Here is a 13313-nt window from a genome sequence, read left to right on the forward strand (position 1 = left end):
GCACGGGTTCCCGATAGAGTTTATCTTTTTCAATCATATGCTGATACAAGTACATGCATTACAGAACACAAAGATGGACTCGAGAGATTACATTATTTGAATTAAAATTTGGCGATTGCCTACAAATTTTAGATTGAAAAAAATATAAGTATCCTATAACCCCTCTTTTCCTTTCTCTACTCCTCCTCCCCAGGAAACTGGCACAAGAGGGAAAGGAGAATAAAAGGACCATTTAGGAGAGGACGGCGATGAAGGGGTCGGCAGAGCAGTCATCCACCGCCGTCCGTAGATGGCATGCACTCAGGAGCTGCGCAAGGTGACGAACAAGGCCCGTCACCCCCCCCCCCCCCCCCCCCCCCGAATAGAAAAAGGGGGGAGGGAAGAGGGAAGGGGCAGAAATGGTAGCAACATCGCCCAGAATGGGCGTGCAACGCTGCCATCACCCCACCTTGGCAGGCAGGAAGGCGCGCCTCTCGTCGACAACAGCCTCAAGACCTTCGGAAGGGGCGATACTGAGAGTACCATCGATCTCCAGCCCCGCCTCCCAGCCGAGCCTTGAAAAGATCAAGAGATTCGCCATGCCAACGACCAAGCTCACTCCCCGAGCATCAGCACCAGCATGGGACAATAATAGCCCCAAGCAGGAGCACAGGGGCTGACCCCGGGCTCTTCTCTTCGGCATCACCAGCAGAAGCAGAAAACAAAGGAAGAAGAGGAGGAATGCGAAGGTGGATGACTCCGGCCTCCTCCGCCCCTCCCTTTTATAGGCCAAGCGGAGGTGGGTAGTTGCTCCATCAACGGGCAGCCACCATCCTCCTTGATACGTCTCCATCACATCTACTTTTCCAAACACTTTTGACCTTGTTTTGGACTCTAACTTGCACGATTTGAATGGAACTAACCTGACTGACGCTGTTTTTAGCAGAATTGCCATGGTGTTATTTTTGTGCAGAAATAAAAGTTCTCAGAATTACCTGGAAATTTACGGAGACACATTTTGGAATTTATAAAAAATACTGGCAAAAGAATCAACACCAGGGGACCCACACCCTATCCACGAGGGTCCAGGGCGCCCCCTGCCTCGTGGACCCCCTGAGGCTCCACCGACGTCAACTCCAACTCTATATATTCACGTTCAGGGAGAAAAAACGGATAGAAGGACTCATCGCGTTTTGCGAAACGGAGCCGCCGCCAAGCCCTAATCATCATCGGGAGGGCTGATCTAGAGTCCGTTCGGGGCTCTGGAGAGGGGAATCCGTCGCCATCATCATCATCAACCTTCCTCCCTCACCAATTTCATGATGATCACTGCCGTGCATGAGTAATTCCATTGTAGGCTTGCTGGACGGTGATGGGTTGCATGAGATTTATCATGTAATCGAGTTAGGTTTGTTAGGGTTTGATCCCTAGTATCCATTTATGTTCTAAGATTGATGTTGCTATGACTTTGCTATGCTTAGTGCTTGTCGCTAGGGCCCGAGTGCCATGATTTCAGATCTAAACCTATTATGTTTTCATGAATATATGTGAGTTCTTGATCCTATTTTGCAAGTCAATAGTCACCTACTATGTGTTATGATCTGGTAACCCCGAAGTGACAATAATCGGGACCACTCCCGGTGATGACCGTAGTTTGAGGAGTTCATGTATTCACTAAGTGTTAATGCTTTGTTTCGGTACTATATTAAAAGGAGACCTTAATATCTCTTAGTTTCCAATAGGACCCCGCTGCCACGGGAGGGCAGGACAAAAGATGCCATGCAAGTTCTTTTCCATAAGCACGTATGACTATATTCAGAATACATGCCTACATTACATTGATGAACTGGAGCTAGTTCTGTGTCACCCTATGTTATAACTGTTGCATGAGGAACGCATCCGACATAATTATCCATCACTGATCCATTGCCTACGAGCTTTTCACATATTGATCTTTGCTTAGTTACTTTTCTGATGCCACTGTTACAATCACTAACAAAACTACTAATGTTACTTTTGCCACCGTTACCGCTACTTCCATATTATCTTGCTACTAAATACTTTGCTGCAGATATTAAGTATTTCAAGTGCGGTTGAATTGATAACTCAACTGTTAATACTTGAGAATATTCTTTGGATCCCCTTGTGTCGAATCAATAAATTTGGGTTGAATACTCTACCCTCGAAAACTGTTGCGATCCCCTATACTTGTGGGTTATCAAGACTATTTTCTGGCACCATTGCCAGGGAGCATAGCTCTATTCTTTGAGTCACTTGGGACTTATATCTGTTGATCACTATGAGGAACTTGAAAGACGAAAGAACCAAGATTTTTCCCTCAACTACGAGGGGGGGTAAGGAACTGCCATCTAGCTCTCCACTTGATTCACCTTCTGTTTTGAGTAAACTTGCAACACCTACACCTGCTATTGATTCTGATATGTCGCATGTTATTGATGATGACACTTCTGCTATGCATGACGCTTATGATGAAACTACTTCTATGCTTGATAATATTGTGCCATTAGGTGAATTTCTTGATGAACAACTTCCTAGGGTTGGAGAGAATGAAATTATTGAAACTGATATGAAAGTGATGATGAAGATTCTCCCCTAGATATGAATTGCCTGATGTGCCTGAGGGTTATGTTATGGATGAAGAAACTGCTAGAGATCTTTTAGCTTGCAAAGATAGATATGATCTTAAGAAATTGTTAGCTAAGCTGAAAGAAAAATCTTTGAATGCTAGAACGAAATATGACCCTACTTTTGCTACTTCACCTATCTGTATTTCTGATAAGGATTATGATTTCTCTGTCGATCCTGAGATAATTACCTTGGTCGAATCTGATCCTTTTTATGGCTATGAATCTGAAAATGTTGTGGCACATCTTACTAAATTGAATGATATAGCCACCCAATTCACTCATGAGGAAAAAATTCATTACTACTATATCCTTAAGTTATTTCCATTCACATTAAAGGGTGATGCTAAAACATGGTTTAATTCTCTTGATCCTAGTTGTGTGCGTAGTCCCCACGATATGATTTATTACTTCTCTGCTAAATATTTCCCCGCTCATAAGAAACAAGCTGCCTTAAGGGAAATATATAATTTTGTGCAAATTGAAGAAGAGAGTCTCCCACAAGCTTGGGGGAGGCTTCTCCGATTACTTAATGCTTTACCTAATCATCCTCTCAAGAAAAATGAAATACTTGATATATTTTATAGTGGACTAACTAATGCTTCCAGAGACCACCTAGATAGTTGTGCTGGTTGTGTTTTCAGGGAAAGAACTATTGATCAAACTGAATTGCTATTGAATAATATGTTGAGTAATGATAATGATTGGACACTTCCTGAACCAACTCCTAAGCCAACTCCGAAGAAAAGGGGTATTCTATTTCGCAGTCCTGAAGATATGCAAGAGGCAAAGAAATCTATGAAAGAAAAAGGTATTAAAGCTGGAGATGTTAAGAATTTACAACCTATTGAAGAAATACATGGTCTTGATAACCCTACACAGGTAGTAAAGGTAAATTCTCTCTATAGATTTGACGGAGGTGATATCCCTCGTTATAAGTCTGCTAGCCAATGCTTGGATGAGTTTGATAATTGTATTGTTAAACAAGAAAACTTCAATGCTTATGTTGGTAGACAATTGACATGTAATGCTGATATGCTTGAACACTTGAGTGATTATATGTCTAGAGTTAAAGGTGAACTTAAACTTATTAGTAAACATGCTTCTATGGTTACCACTCAAGTAGAACAAGTGCTTAAAGCACAAGATGATTTGCTCATTGAATTAAATATAAGAAAAATGATAATGTTGTTAGAGTTGTGACTAGAGGGAGTAAAATGACTCAGGAACCTCTATATCCTAAGGGCCACCCTAACAGAGTTGAGCAAGATTCTCAGAGAACTAATGTTGATGCACCTGGTCCTTCTAAGAGGAAGAAAAGGAAAAATGATAGGACTTTGCATGCTTCTAGTGAACCTATTGTTGACACACCTGAGAATCCCAATGATATTTCTATTTCTGATGCTGAAACACAATCTGGTAATGAACATGAACCTAGTGATAATGTTAATGATGATGTTCATGTTAATGCTCGACCTAGCAATAACAATGATGTAGAGATTGAACTTGCTGTTGATCTTGATAACCCACAATCAAAGAATCAACATTATGATAAGAGAGACTTCGTTGCTAGGAAACACGGTAAAGAAAGAGAACCATGGGTTCAGAAACCCATGCCTTTTCCTCCTAAACCATCCAAGAAAAAGGACGATGAGGATTTTGAGCGCTTTGCTGAAATGATTAGACGTATCTTTTTGTGTATGCGTTTGACTGATATGCTTAAAATGAATCCTTATGGTAAGTATATGAAAGATATTGTTACAAATAAAAGACAGATACCGGAATACCTAAGAAATTAGGAGATCCCAGAGTACCAACTATACCATGCTCCATTAAAAGAAACTATGTTAAAAATGATTTATGTGATCTTGGAGCCGGTGTTAGTGTTATGCCTCTCTCTATATATCGTAGACTTGATTTGAATAAGTTGACAACTACTGAAATATCTTTGCAAATGGCCGATAAATCAACCTCTATACCTGTCGGTATTTGTGAGGATGTGCCTGTTGTGGTTGCAAACGTTACTATTTTAATGGACTTTGTTATTCTTGATATTCCTGAGGATGATAGTATGTATATTATTCTTGGTAGACCCTTTTCGAATACTACAGGGGCTGTTATTGGTTGCAACAAAGGCAATGTCACTTTTCATGTTAATGGTAATGAGCATACGGTACACTTTCCAGGGAAACAACCTCAAGTCAACAATATCAATTCTATTGGAAAAAATTCAATGATAACTATTGGAGCTTTTGAATTTCCTCTCCCTACTGTCAAGAATAAATATGATATTCTTATTGTTGGGGACATGCATATCCTCGTTGAGGTAACTTATTATTCGAAAATTCTCCGGTTTCATGTTATTCGGAAAGAGTTTGTTAACAAGACTTGATCGACCTTGTTGGTGGATTCCTTGTGATGAGCATGAGATGGATGAAGTTAGAAAGCACAACTCTCTGTACCCTCCTTTTACTTTATGTTATTTAGATTAAATAAAGCAAAAATAGTATTTTCTGTCTGTTTTCTGAATTATCCTTGTAATAAAAAATACCCCGAAAATAAAAGTTCTCCAAATGTCCTGAAAATGATATATGATTTTTTGTAGAATATTTAAGAATTATTGGCACTGAGAACACACCTGGGGGCCACACCACCTGGCCACGAGGGTCCAGGGCGCACCCACCCCCTAGGGCATGCCCCCCTGCCTCGTGGACCCTACGTGGCCCCCCTCCACTTATTCCAGCACCCACACACTTCGTCTTCCTCCAGAAAAAAAATCATCCCACAGTTCAAACCCGTGTTCTAGCTCATCTTGCTGCCATTTTCGAACTCCTTGCTCAAAGCTTCATTCACAAAATTGCTTTGGGGGATTGTTCTTCGGTATGTGACTCCTCCAATGGTCCAATTAGTTTTTGGTTCTAGTGCTTTATTTATTGCAATTTTTGCTGCTTAGGTGACCCTGTTCTCGAGCTTGCATGTCAAATTTATATGGTCCAAAGTAGTTTTAATGCATGATATGGCCTCTAGGCACTTGTAGGAGTAGTTGCTATCAATCTTGTTGAGTTTGGTTCACTTTTATTTTGAGTCACCAAAAATTTTAGAAATTTTCAGGGGGAGAAAATGTTGATGAGATTATTGAGAGGCTCATCTAGCCATAGCTCGAAGGATAAGCAGAATGAGGAGAATAAAAAGCCCAAATACAATCTTCCTCACACTACGGAAGTTCGTCCATGTGAGTGGCGATGTGATGAGTTCTTGAGAGCAGCCGTGATTTACAAGGACTTTTATTATTTGGATGAGAATGCAGGCCTCATTGACTTCCTCCGCGACCAGCGCGAACAGTATCTTCTACTCACTAATATTTTCGTGCAAAATTTTTATTTCCATGCTAAGAAATCACCAGCTTGAGTGGAGTTTCACTTATATGATGAGGTTAAGGAGATGTCACTTCTTGATTTTTGTTGAGTTTGCAAGATACCCTTTGAGGGCAGCATCGATTAAATCTGAACCGAACAAAGGGTCCCATCTTCGGAGGCATCTTTGCTTCACGCCTTGCTGAATACTTTGGGATACCTATTAGGCATTATGAGAAAGAGGAAAAGTTGTTGCCCCCTATTTTTCTAGATTACAAGAGTATGGTAGCACATGATTTTATTTTTAAATATAAGAAGAGGATGCTTAAGTATAAATTGATATTTGATAAAACTTACTATAAGATTACTACCTTGGCTGCACCCTCTCTGTTTCACATACTTTCAGGCACGTACATCATCTTACCCGAAGCCATTTATGCATACTGGAGGCTGACACAAGTCCCAAAGCCTGAGCTGGAGCCACCACTTGATCCTTATCGCCAGTCTGTTTATCAGTGGGATCTGGAGGAGATCGCCAACCTGTGGCACCCCGAGGACCCTCATCAGTACACCGGAGAGAATAGCTTCGATAAGTGGCCATAGACCAACTTAGGTCAAAATCCTAAGTTTGGGGGAGTACGTATCTCTCACCGACATTATATTCAAGTTCACACACTCATTCTAGTTGTCGGTGCTCATACTTTTTCATTGTACTATCCATGCTAGTTTAATTCATTTTCTAAGCCTTCTTCTTGTGTGTTTGAAAAACCTTAATAAAAACCAAAAACAATTAGTTGTAGCTTTTAGCTAGTTTACTTTCCATGCATGTAGTAGTAGTAATTAAAAGAAAACCCAAAAAGATTTCTCATTCTTCTTTTGCTTGTTGGCAGCTTTCCTGTGTAAATAGTTTTATTTCTTTTCTTTGGGGGTCGAGAGGAGAAGGCCATGATGAAAATGTTGAGTGGCTCTCATATGAATTATTGTTGATCTAACCAAGAGCCCATATTACCTTGTCTTCTCCTTTGTATTAAATGCTTGCAGATTCCAGCTTAGTCCAATGCACGTGCACTATTATTATTATTATCCACACCGTTCGGTCGTGCAAGTGAAAGGCAATAATGACGATATATGATGAACTCGACCTATCTTGTTTTTGTAAATATGATTAGTTCATCGTTCATGATTCTAATATGAATGAAACATGTTTGCAATGACAAGTAGAGATTATAGTTGCTCATGCCGTGCTTAATTAGCTAGGAGTTTATAATGGTTTACCTTGCGTGCCAAATGCTATTAAAATGGTTGTGATATGGTATGATAGGGTGGTATCCTCCTTTGAACGATTCGAGTGGCTTGACTTGGGACATGTTCACGCATGTACTTGAAACAAAATCAACATAGCCTCCACGATATTTATGTTTATGGTGAATTATATCCTACTCATGCTTGCACTCAGTGTTGATTAATTTTAATGCATGTTCATGACTGTTGTCGCTCTCTAGTTGGTCGCTTCCCAGTCTTTTTCTAGCATTCACTTGTACTAAGCATGAATACTTCTTGTGCATCCACTTCCATAAAACCCAAAGTTATTCCATATGAGTCCACCATACCTTCCTATAAGCGGTATCTACGTGCCGTTCCAAGTAAATTTGTATGTGCCAAACTCTAAACCTTCAAATGAAATTCTATTTTGTATGCTCGACTAGCTCATGTATCAACTAGGGCTGTCTATATCTTCCATGCTAGGTGGGTTATTCTTAAGATGAGTAGACTCCGCTTGTCATTCATGAGAAAATGGCTGGTAACCGGGATGCCCAGTTGTTGTTAGTTGGAGGCACCCGTTGTTTCGGAAAAGCCATGGATTGATGCTTGTTGGTGGTGGGGGAGTATAAACTTTACCATTCTGTTTGGGAACTGCCTATAATGTGTGTAGCATTAAAGATATCGAGATCTCTTGGTTGTTATGTTGACAAGGAAAGTATGCCAGTCAAAATATTATTTATATCTGTTTCAAAACTCGAGCTCTGGCACATCTGCAAATCCCTGCTTCCCTCTGAGAAGGGCCTATCTATTTACTTTTATGTTGAGTCATCATCCTCTTATTAAAAAGCACCAGTTGGAGAGCACCATTGTCATGTGCATGCATTACTATTAATTTACATTGAGTATGACTATGACTGGATCTCTTTTACCATGAATTACAATGTTTAGTCAGTCCTTGATCTTCAGAGGTGCTCTGCGTTTATGTTTTGAGGTCTCAGAAAGGGCTAGCGAGATACCATCTTGTTATATCATACTATGATTGTTTTAAGGAAGTGTTGTCATCTCGAGATTTATTATTATTGCTCACTAGTTGATTATGCCATTGATATGAGTAAACATGAGACCTAAGTGTTATTGTGAATGTGGTTAGTTCATAATCTTTGCTAAAAACTTGAATGCTGGCTTTACATATTTGCAACAACAAGATCAAACAGAGTTTGTAGAAGTTTTTGTTTATCACTTTCAGTTTGTCAACTGAATTGCTTGAGGACAAGCAAGGGTTTAAGCCTGGGGAAGTTGATACGTCTCCATCGTATCTACTTTTTCAAACACTTTTGACCTTGTTTTGGACTCTAACTTGCATGATTTGAATGGAACTAACACGGACTAACGTTGTTTTCAACAGAATTGCCATGGTGTTATTTTTGTGCAGAAATAAAAGTTCTCGGAATGACCTGGAAATTTACGGAGACACGTTTTGGAATTTATAAAAATACTGGCAAAAGAATCAACAGCAGGGGACCCACACCCTGTCCACGAGAGTGCAGGGCGCCCCCCTGCCTCGTGGGCCCCCTAAGGCTCCAACGATGTCAACTCCAACTCTATATATTCTCGTTCGGGGAGAAATAATCAGTGAGAAGTATTCATCGCGTTTTACGATACAGAGCCGCCGCCAAGCCCTAATCTTCATCGGGAGGGCTGATCTGGAGTCCGTTCGAGGCTCCAGAGAGGGGAATCTGTCACCATCATCATCATCAACCTTCCTCCATCACCAATTTCATGATGCTCACCGCCGTGCATGAGTAATTCCATCGTAGGCTTGCTGGACGGTGATGGGTTGGATGAGATTTATCATGTAATCGAGTTAGTTTTGTTAGGGTTTGATCCCTAGTATCCATTATGTTCTAAGATTGATGTTGCTATGACTTTGCTATGCTTAATGCTTGTTACTAGGGCCCGAGTGCCATGATTTCAGATCTGAAGCTATTATGTTTTCATGAATATATGTGAGTTCTCGATCCTATTTTGCAAGTCAATAGTCACCTACTATGTGTTATGATCCGGTAACCCTGAAGTGACAATAATTGGGACCACTCCCGATGATGACCGTAGTTTGAGGAGTTCATGTATTCACTAAGTGTTAATGCTTTTTTATGGTACTCTATTAAAAGGAGGCCTTAATATCCCTTAGTTTCCAATAGGACCCCGCTGCCACAGGAGGATAGGACAAAATATGTCATGCATGTTCTTTTCCATAAGCATGTATGACTATATTCGGAATACATGCCTACATTACATTCATGAACTGGAGCTAGTTCTGTGTTGCCCTATGTTACAACTGTTGCATGAGGAATCGCATCCGACATAATTATCCATCACGGATCCATTGCCTACGAGCTTTTCACATATTGATCTTTGCTTAGTTACTTTTCTGTTGCCACTATTACAATCACTACAAACACTACTACTGTTACTTTTGCCACCGTTACCACTAGTTCCATATTACCTTGCTACTAAATACTTTGCTGCAGATATTAAATCTTTCAGGTGCGGTTGAATTGACAACTCAACTATTAATACTTGAGAATATTCTTTGGCTCCCCTTGTGTTGAATCAATAAATTTGGGTTGAATACTCTACCCCCGAAAACTGTTGTGATCCCCTATACTTGTGGGTTATCTCTCCTCCACCAATTCATGGGGGGCGGGCCCTCTCCAAGATGCTCTCCTGCACCACGCACCTCCGTTACCTGCCCCACACGATGCATGCATCATACATGGCCAAGGATAAGAGCGCAGTGGGAAGAGTAAATTGGCAGTTTGTACCCCGTGCGTTAAAGTCATTCATGTGCCATTACTGGAGTGGCCCCACCACTATCGGCTTTACGCCACGCGTTGGGAAAAAGGAAACTGGCCCAAAATCAAGGCTAATGAAGCACCAATGGAAATCTCAAGGGGGCAACCCCTTCGACAACCCCGCCTGTGCACTTATTAGGCCCTACCCCGACGATGCTCCGCAGCGCGTTCGGGGCAGGCCTGGGGGCTTCTGTCGGTGCAACAGACCCTGGGTCCATTGCCAAGACTGTGCACGGGCACAAGAACAGAATTGAAGCATCAACTGGAGTTAGAGATTGAAGGAACAAGAAATTTCAAGAACCAACGTGCGGCTCAGAGGGATCAAGATCAAGCCAGACTAGCAGAATATCGGCAAGAGAAGGGCCTCCCTTGCCGCCACTTGCCCGGCAAGGGGCAAGGCCACCACTAGAAGCAACGAAGGAAGCCCGGCAGGGCCTGCTAGGGCTCACGGAGGCAAAATCACCCCACCAACCACTCAAGCGCGACCCATGTCATCAATCAGTGTGGTGTCAAGCCGCAAGGTGATTAAGTGGCAGCCATTCGCCACATGGCGGTCGTTTCCTGCAGAAGGATTATACAGGCGACACCCATCCTATGACGTGTCAACCAAACAAGTGTGGAGATGGAGAGATAGCCCAGCAAGCCTTGTCGGGCAACCAGTGATGTGACACTAAGCGGTGCATTTAATGCACTCTGTCAGCCCGCAGAGTTAGGTATGATAGCACTATTTGCTATAATATTAGTGGATAATGACCACTTTACCATTGTGGTGACCCCTTAATCTATAAAAGGAGGCCGATTACACCAGTAGGAGGGGTTGGGGAAAAGTTGAGGAACCCGCACCCCATACGCGCATAGTCGCTGCTGCCGTACGGCGACCTCTGCCGGCAAGTGTACTACGTTGCATTATCCACATTCCACCATCAATCCACCAAAGAAGGAGTAGGGTTTTACGCCTCACGGCGGCCCGAACCTAGGTAAATTGCTTGTGTGCTCTCTGCCGTGTTGATGCGCGCTGGTCTGCTCTTTGTGCAACGCGACGTCCCCCTGCCGAACCAGCAAGGGACCTCCTGGTCCCATAGGTGGCCATGGATATTCGTAGACATCGATCTACCTCTCTATAGTTAGGTCTCTGCCCCCCCCCCCCCCCCCCACACACACAAACCGATAGTCAAACATTGTAGGTAGGTATTCATGCCATAGAGAAAAACTGCACCTCTATCCTCTCACATTCCAGTAGGCCAGCTGCCCTGTATCTTTGGTGTGGGCAAACACAAATTCGATGGCACTCTTTATCGATCGCGCGCCCACACACTTCATCCATGCTTTCGATTCTATCGATATCTCATGCCAATGATCCCTCCACTCACTTCACGTGGATCGCTCCCTCTATATATGATATATCCATGACTCTGTTTCACACACATTGCATATGTTACGTTTCTTTGTTTAAGAGATCATCAACAGATTGCCTGTTTCGCACAAACCATCTCTCTCACACCCACCCGCGTACGTACCTGCACCTAAAGAAGAGGTGCACACACGATGCACGTACTCACGTCTCGTTCCCGGCCACACCCGCGCAGGTACACGGTGGAGTTCATTTCTGTACGAAAAGGCAGCCCACGTGATAATTTGACGTGTGTAGCGGTTGTTTACTCAAAGGAGGGTCGTGTACCACGCGTAGATGGAACAAAGTTCGACTTAACGCATCAGTATTAAATAAAGTTATATTCCTCAATGGCACATATAGAATATAAAATGATTGTCATCGGGAAAAAAGAAAAATACGCTCCACTATATACAATGGAGCCTGCCTGCCGAGGTTTATCTCTCGTCACACTATCTCACACAAGGAGGTGGTGGCCTCTCTCTCTCTCACTGTTGGTCACTGATCCGGCCGCATCCCGTCCGCCGGCGGAAAGGGAGGGTGTGCATCGTTTCTCTGTTCGATGGCGTTGAGGCAGCATGTCCTGATCTGCGGTACCCGCCATTCTCTGTGACCAAGCTCCGGCACGGTAGGGCCTTCGCCACTTGCTCACTGTCACGGTATGGGCAGATCCTGGCCGCCGGCGCCCTCCTAGTTGCATCCCGATGACCCTCGGGTACAGCTTCCTCCGGCCTTGCTCCACTGCCCATCTTCCCACGTTGCTGCATGTGGAAAATCATGCATGTGGATCTTCTTTAGTTATTTGCTTAAAAAGTATCTCGGCCGATGTACTTTCCATATTGCAATCTCGTCCTCAAACCATTTTTGATAAACCACCATGCTGTATCTTTCCCTTATTACATGGAATATGCTCCTTTTTTGTCGGCGTATGTGTCTTCAACTTGTGTTATTAGGCAGTAATTGTTTCCTTTCTACCTGCTTTTGTAAATAGGGCTATCCATTTCACCTCGTTGCTATTGCAACCTTTTGGTGAACTGCACAAATCACTTTTTTTAAGAGTGTTTTGTGCAGTTCCACCAAAATATCACACGGGCAACGTTTTTACATTTCTGTGGGACTGCAGAAAGGGACATTGGTTTTGCTATCCTCCTCATCCAACTCCGTGCCTAATCTTCTCCAACAAGTAGTTAGTCCTAAAGAGAGATCGTAGAGGTGATTGGCTTCTATTTGTGTGTGTTATGTTTCATCATCCAGTTCCACTATTATTGTAATCGCACTGACTAAATATCTTTGCAAATAGGGATGATCAGCTCGATTTTAGTGGAGCTTCACAAAATAATTGGATTGTGATATCCTCCATACACCTATTTTTTGGCTACAGAGCTGGGTGAAACTAGCTGCCAACCAATGAACACTGTGCCTAAGAAATGGAGCCATGCCTACGAGCATCATCGATCAATTATATAGTTTTCTTTATTTGTACACCTTCTCACATCTTTTTCTTCAGTTGTGATGTGAATATTAGCGCTGATCTGCGAACCATTGAGATGTGTTAGCAGCCATGGTAGTTCCATTTGTATTTGATGGAATGTAGTAACGAGACAATCTTGAGGCAAGAGGACACATGAATCCTAAGTTGAAACCTTTTTGTTCTGCGGGAACCAAAGTTGAAACCTTCATAGTATCATAGTACAAATTCAATATGCTGGAAAATTATGCATCCATATAAATAAATCATGAAGGATTGATAGCAATGCTAGAAACAATTCAACTTCGTTTCGCCAACATGTGGGACATCCTTCATCCGGCTCCACCTGCCATGCAGCAA

This window comes from Triticum urartu, chromosome 4 (genome assembly GCF_003073215.2).
Source record: "Triticum urartu cultivar G1812 chromosome 4, Tu2.1, whole genome shotgun sequence".
In the NCBI taxonomy this organism is placed as follows: Eukaryota; Viridiplantae; Streptophyta; class Magnoliopsida; order Poales; family Poaceae; genus Triticum; species Triticum urartu.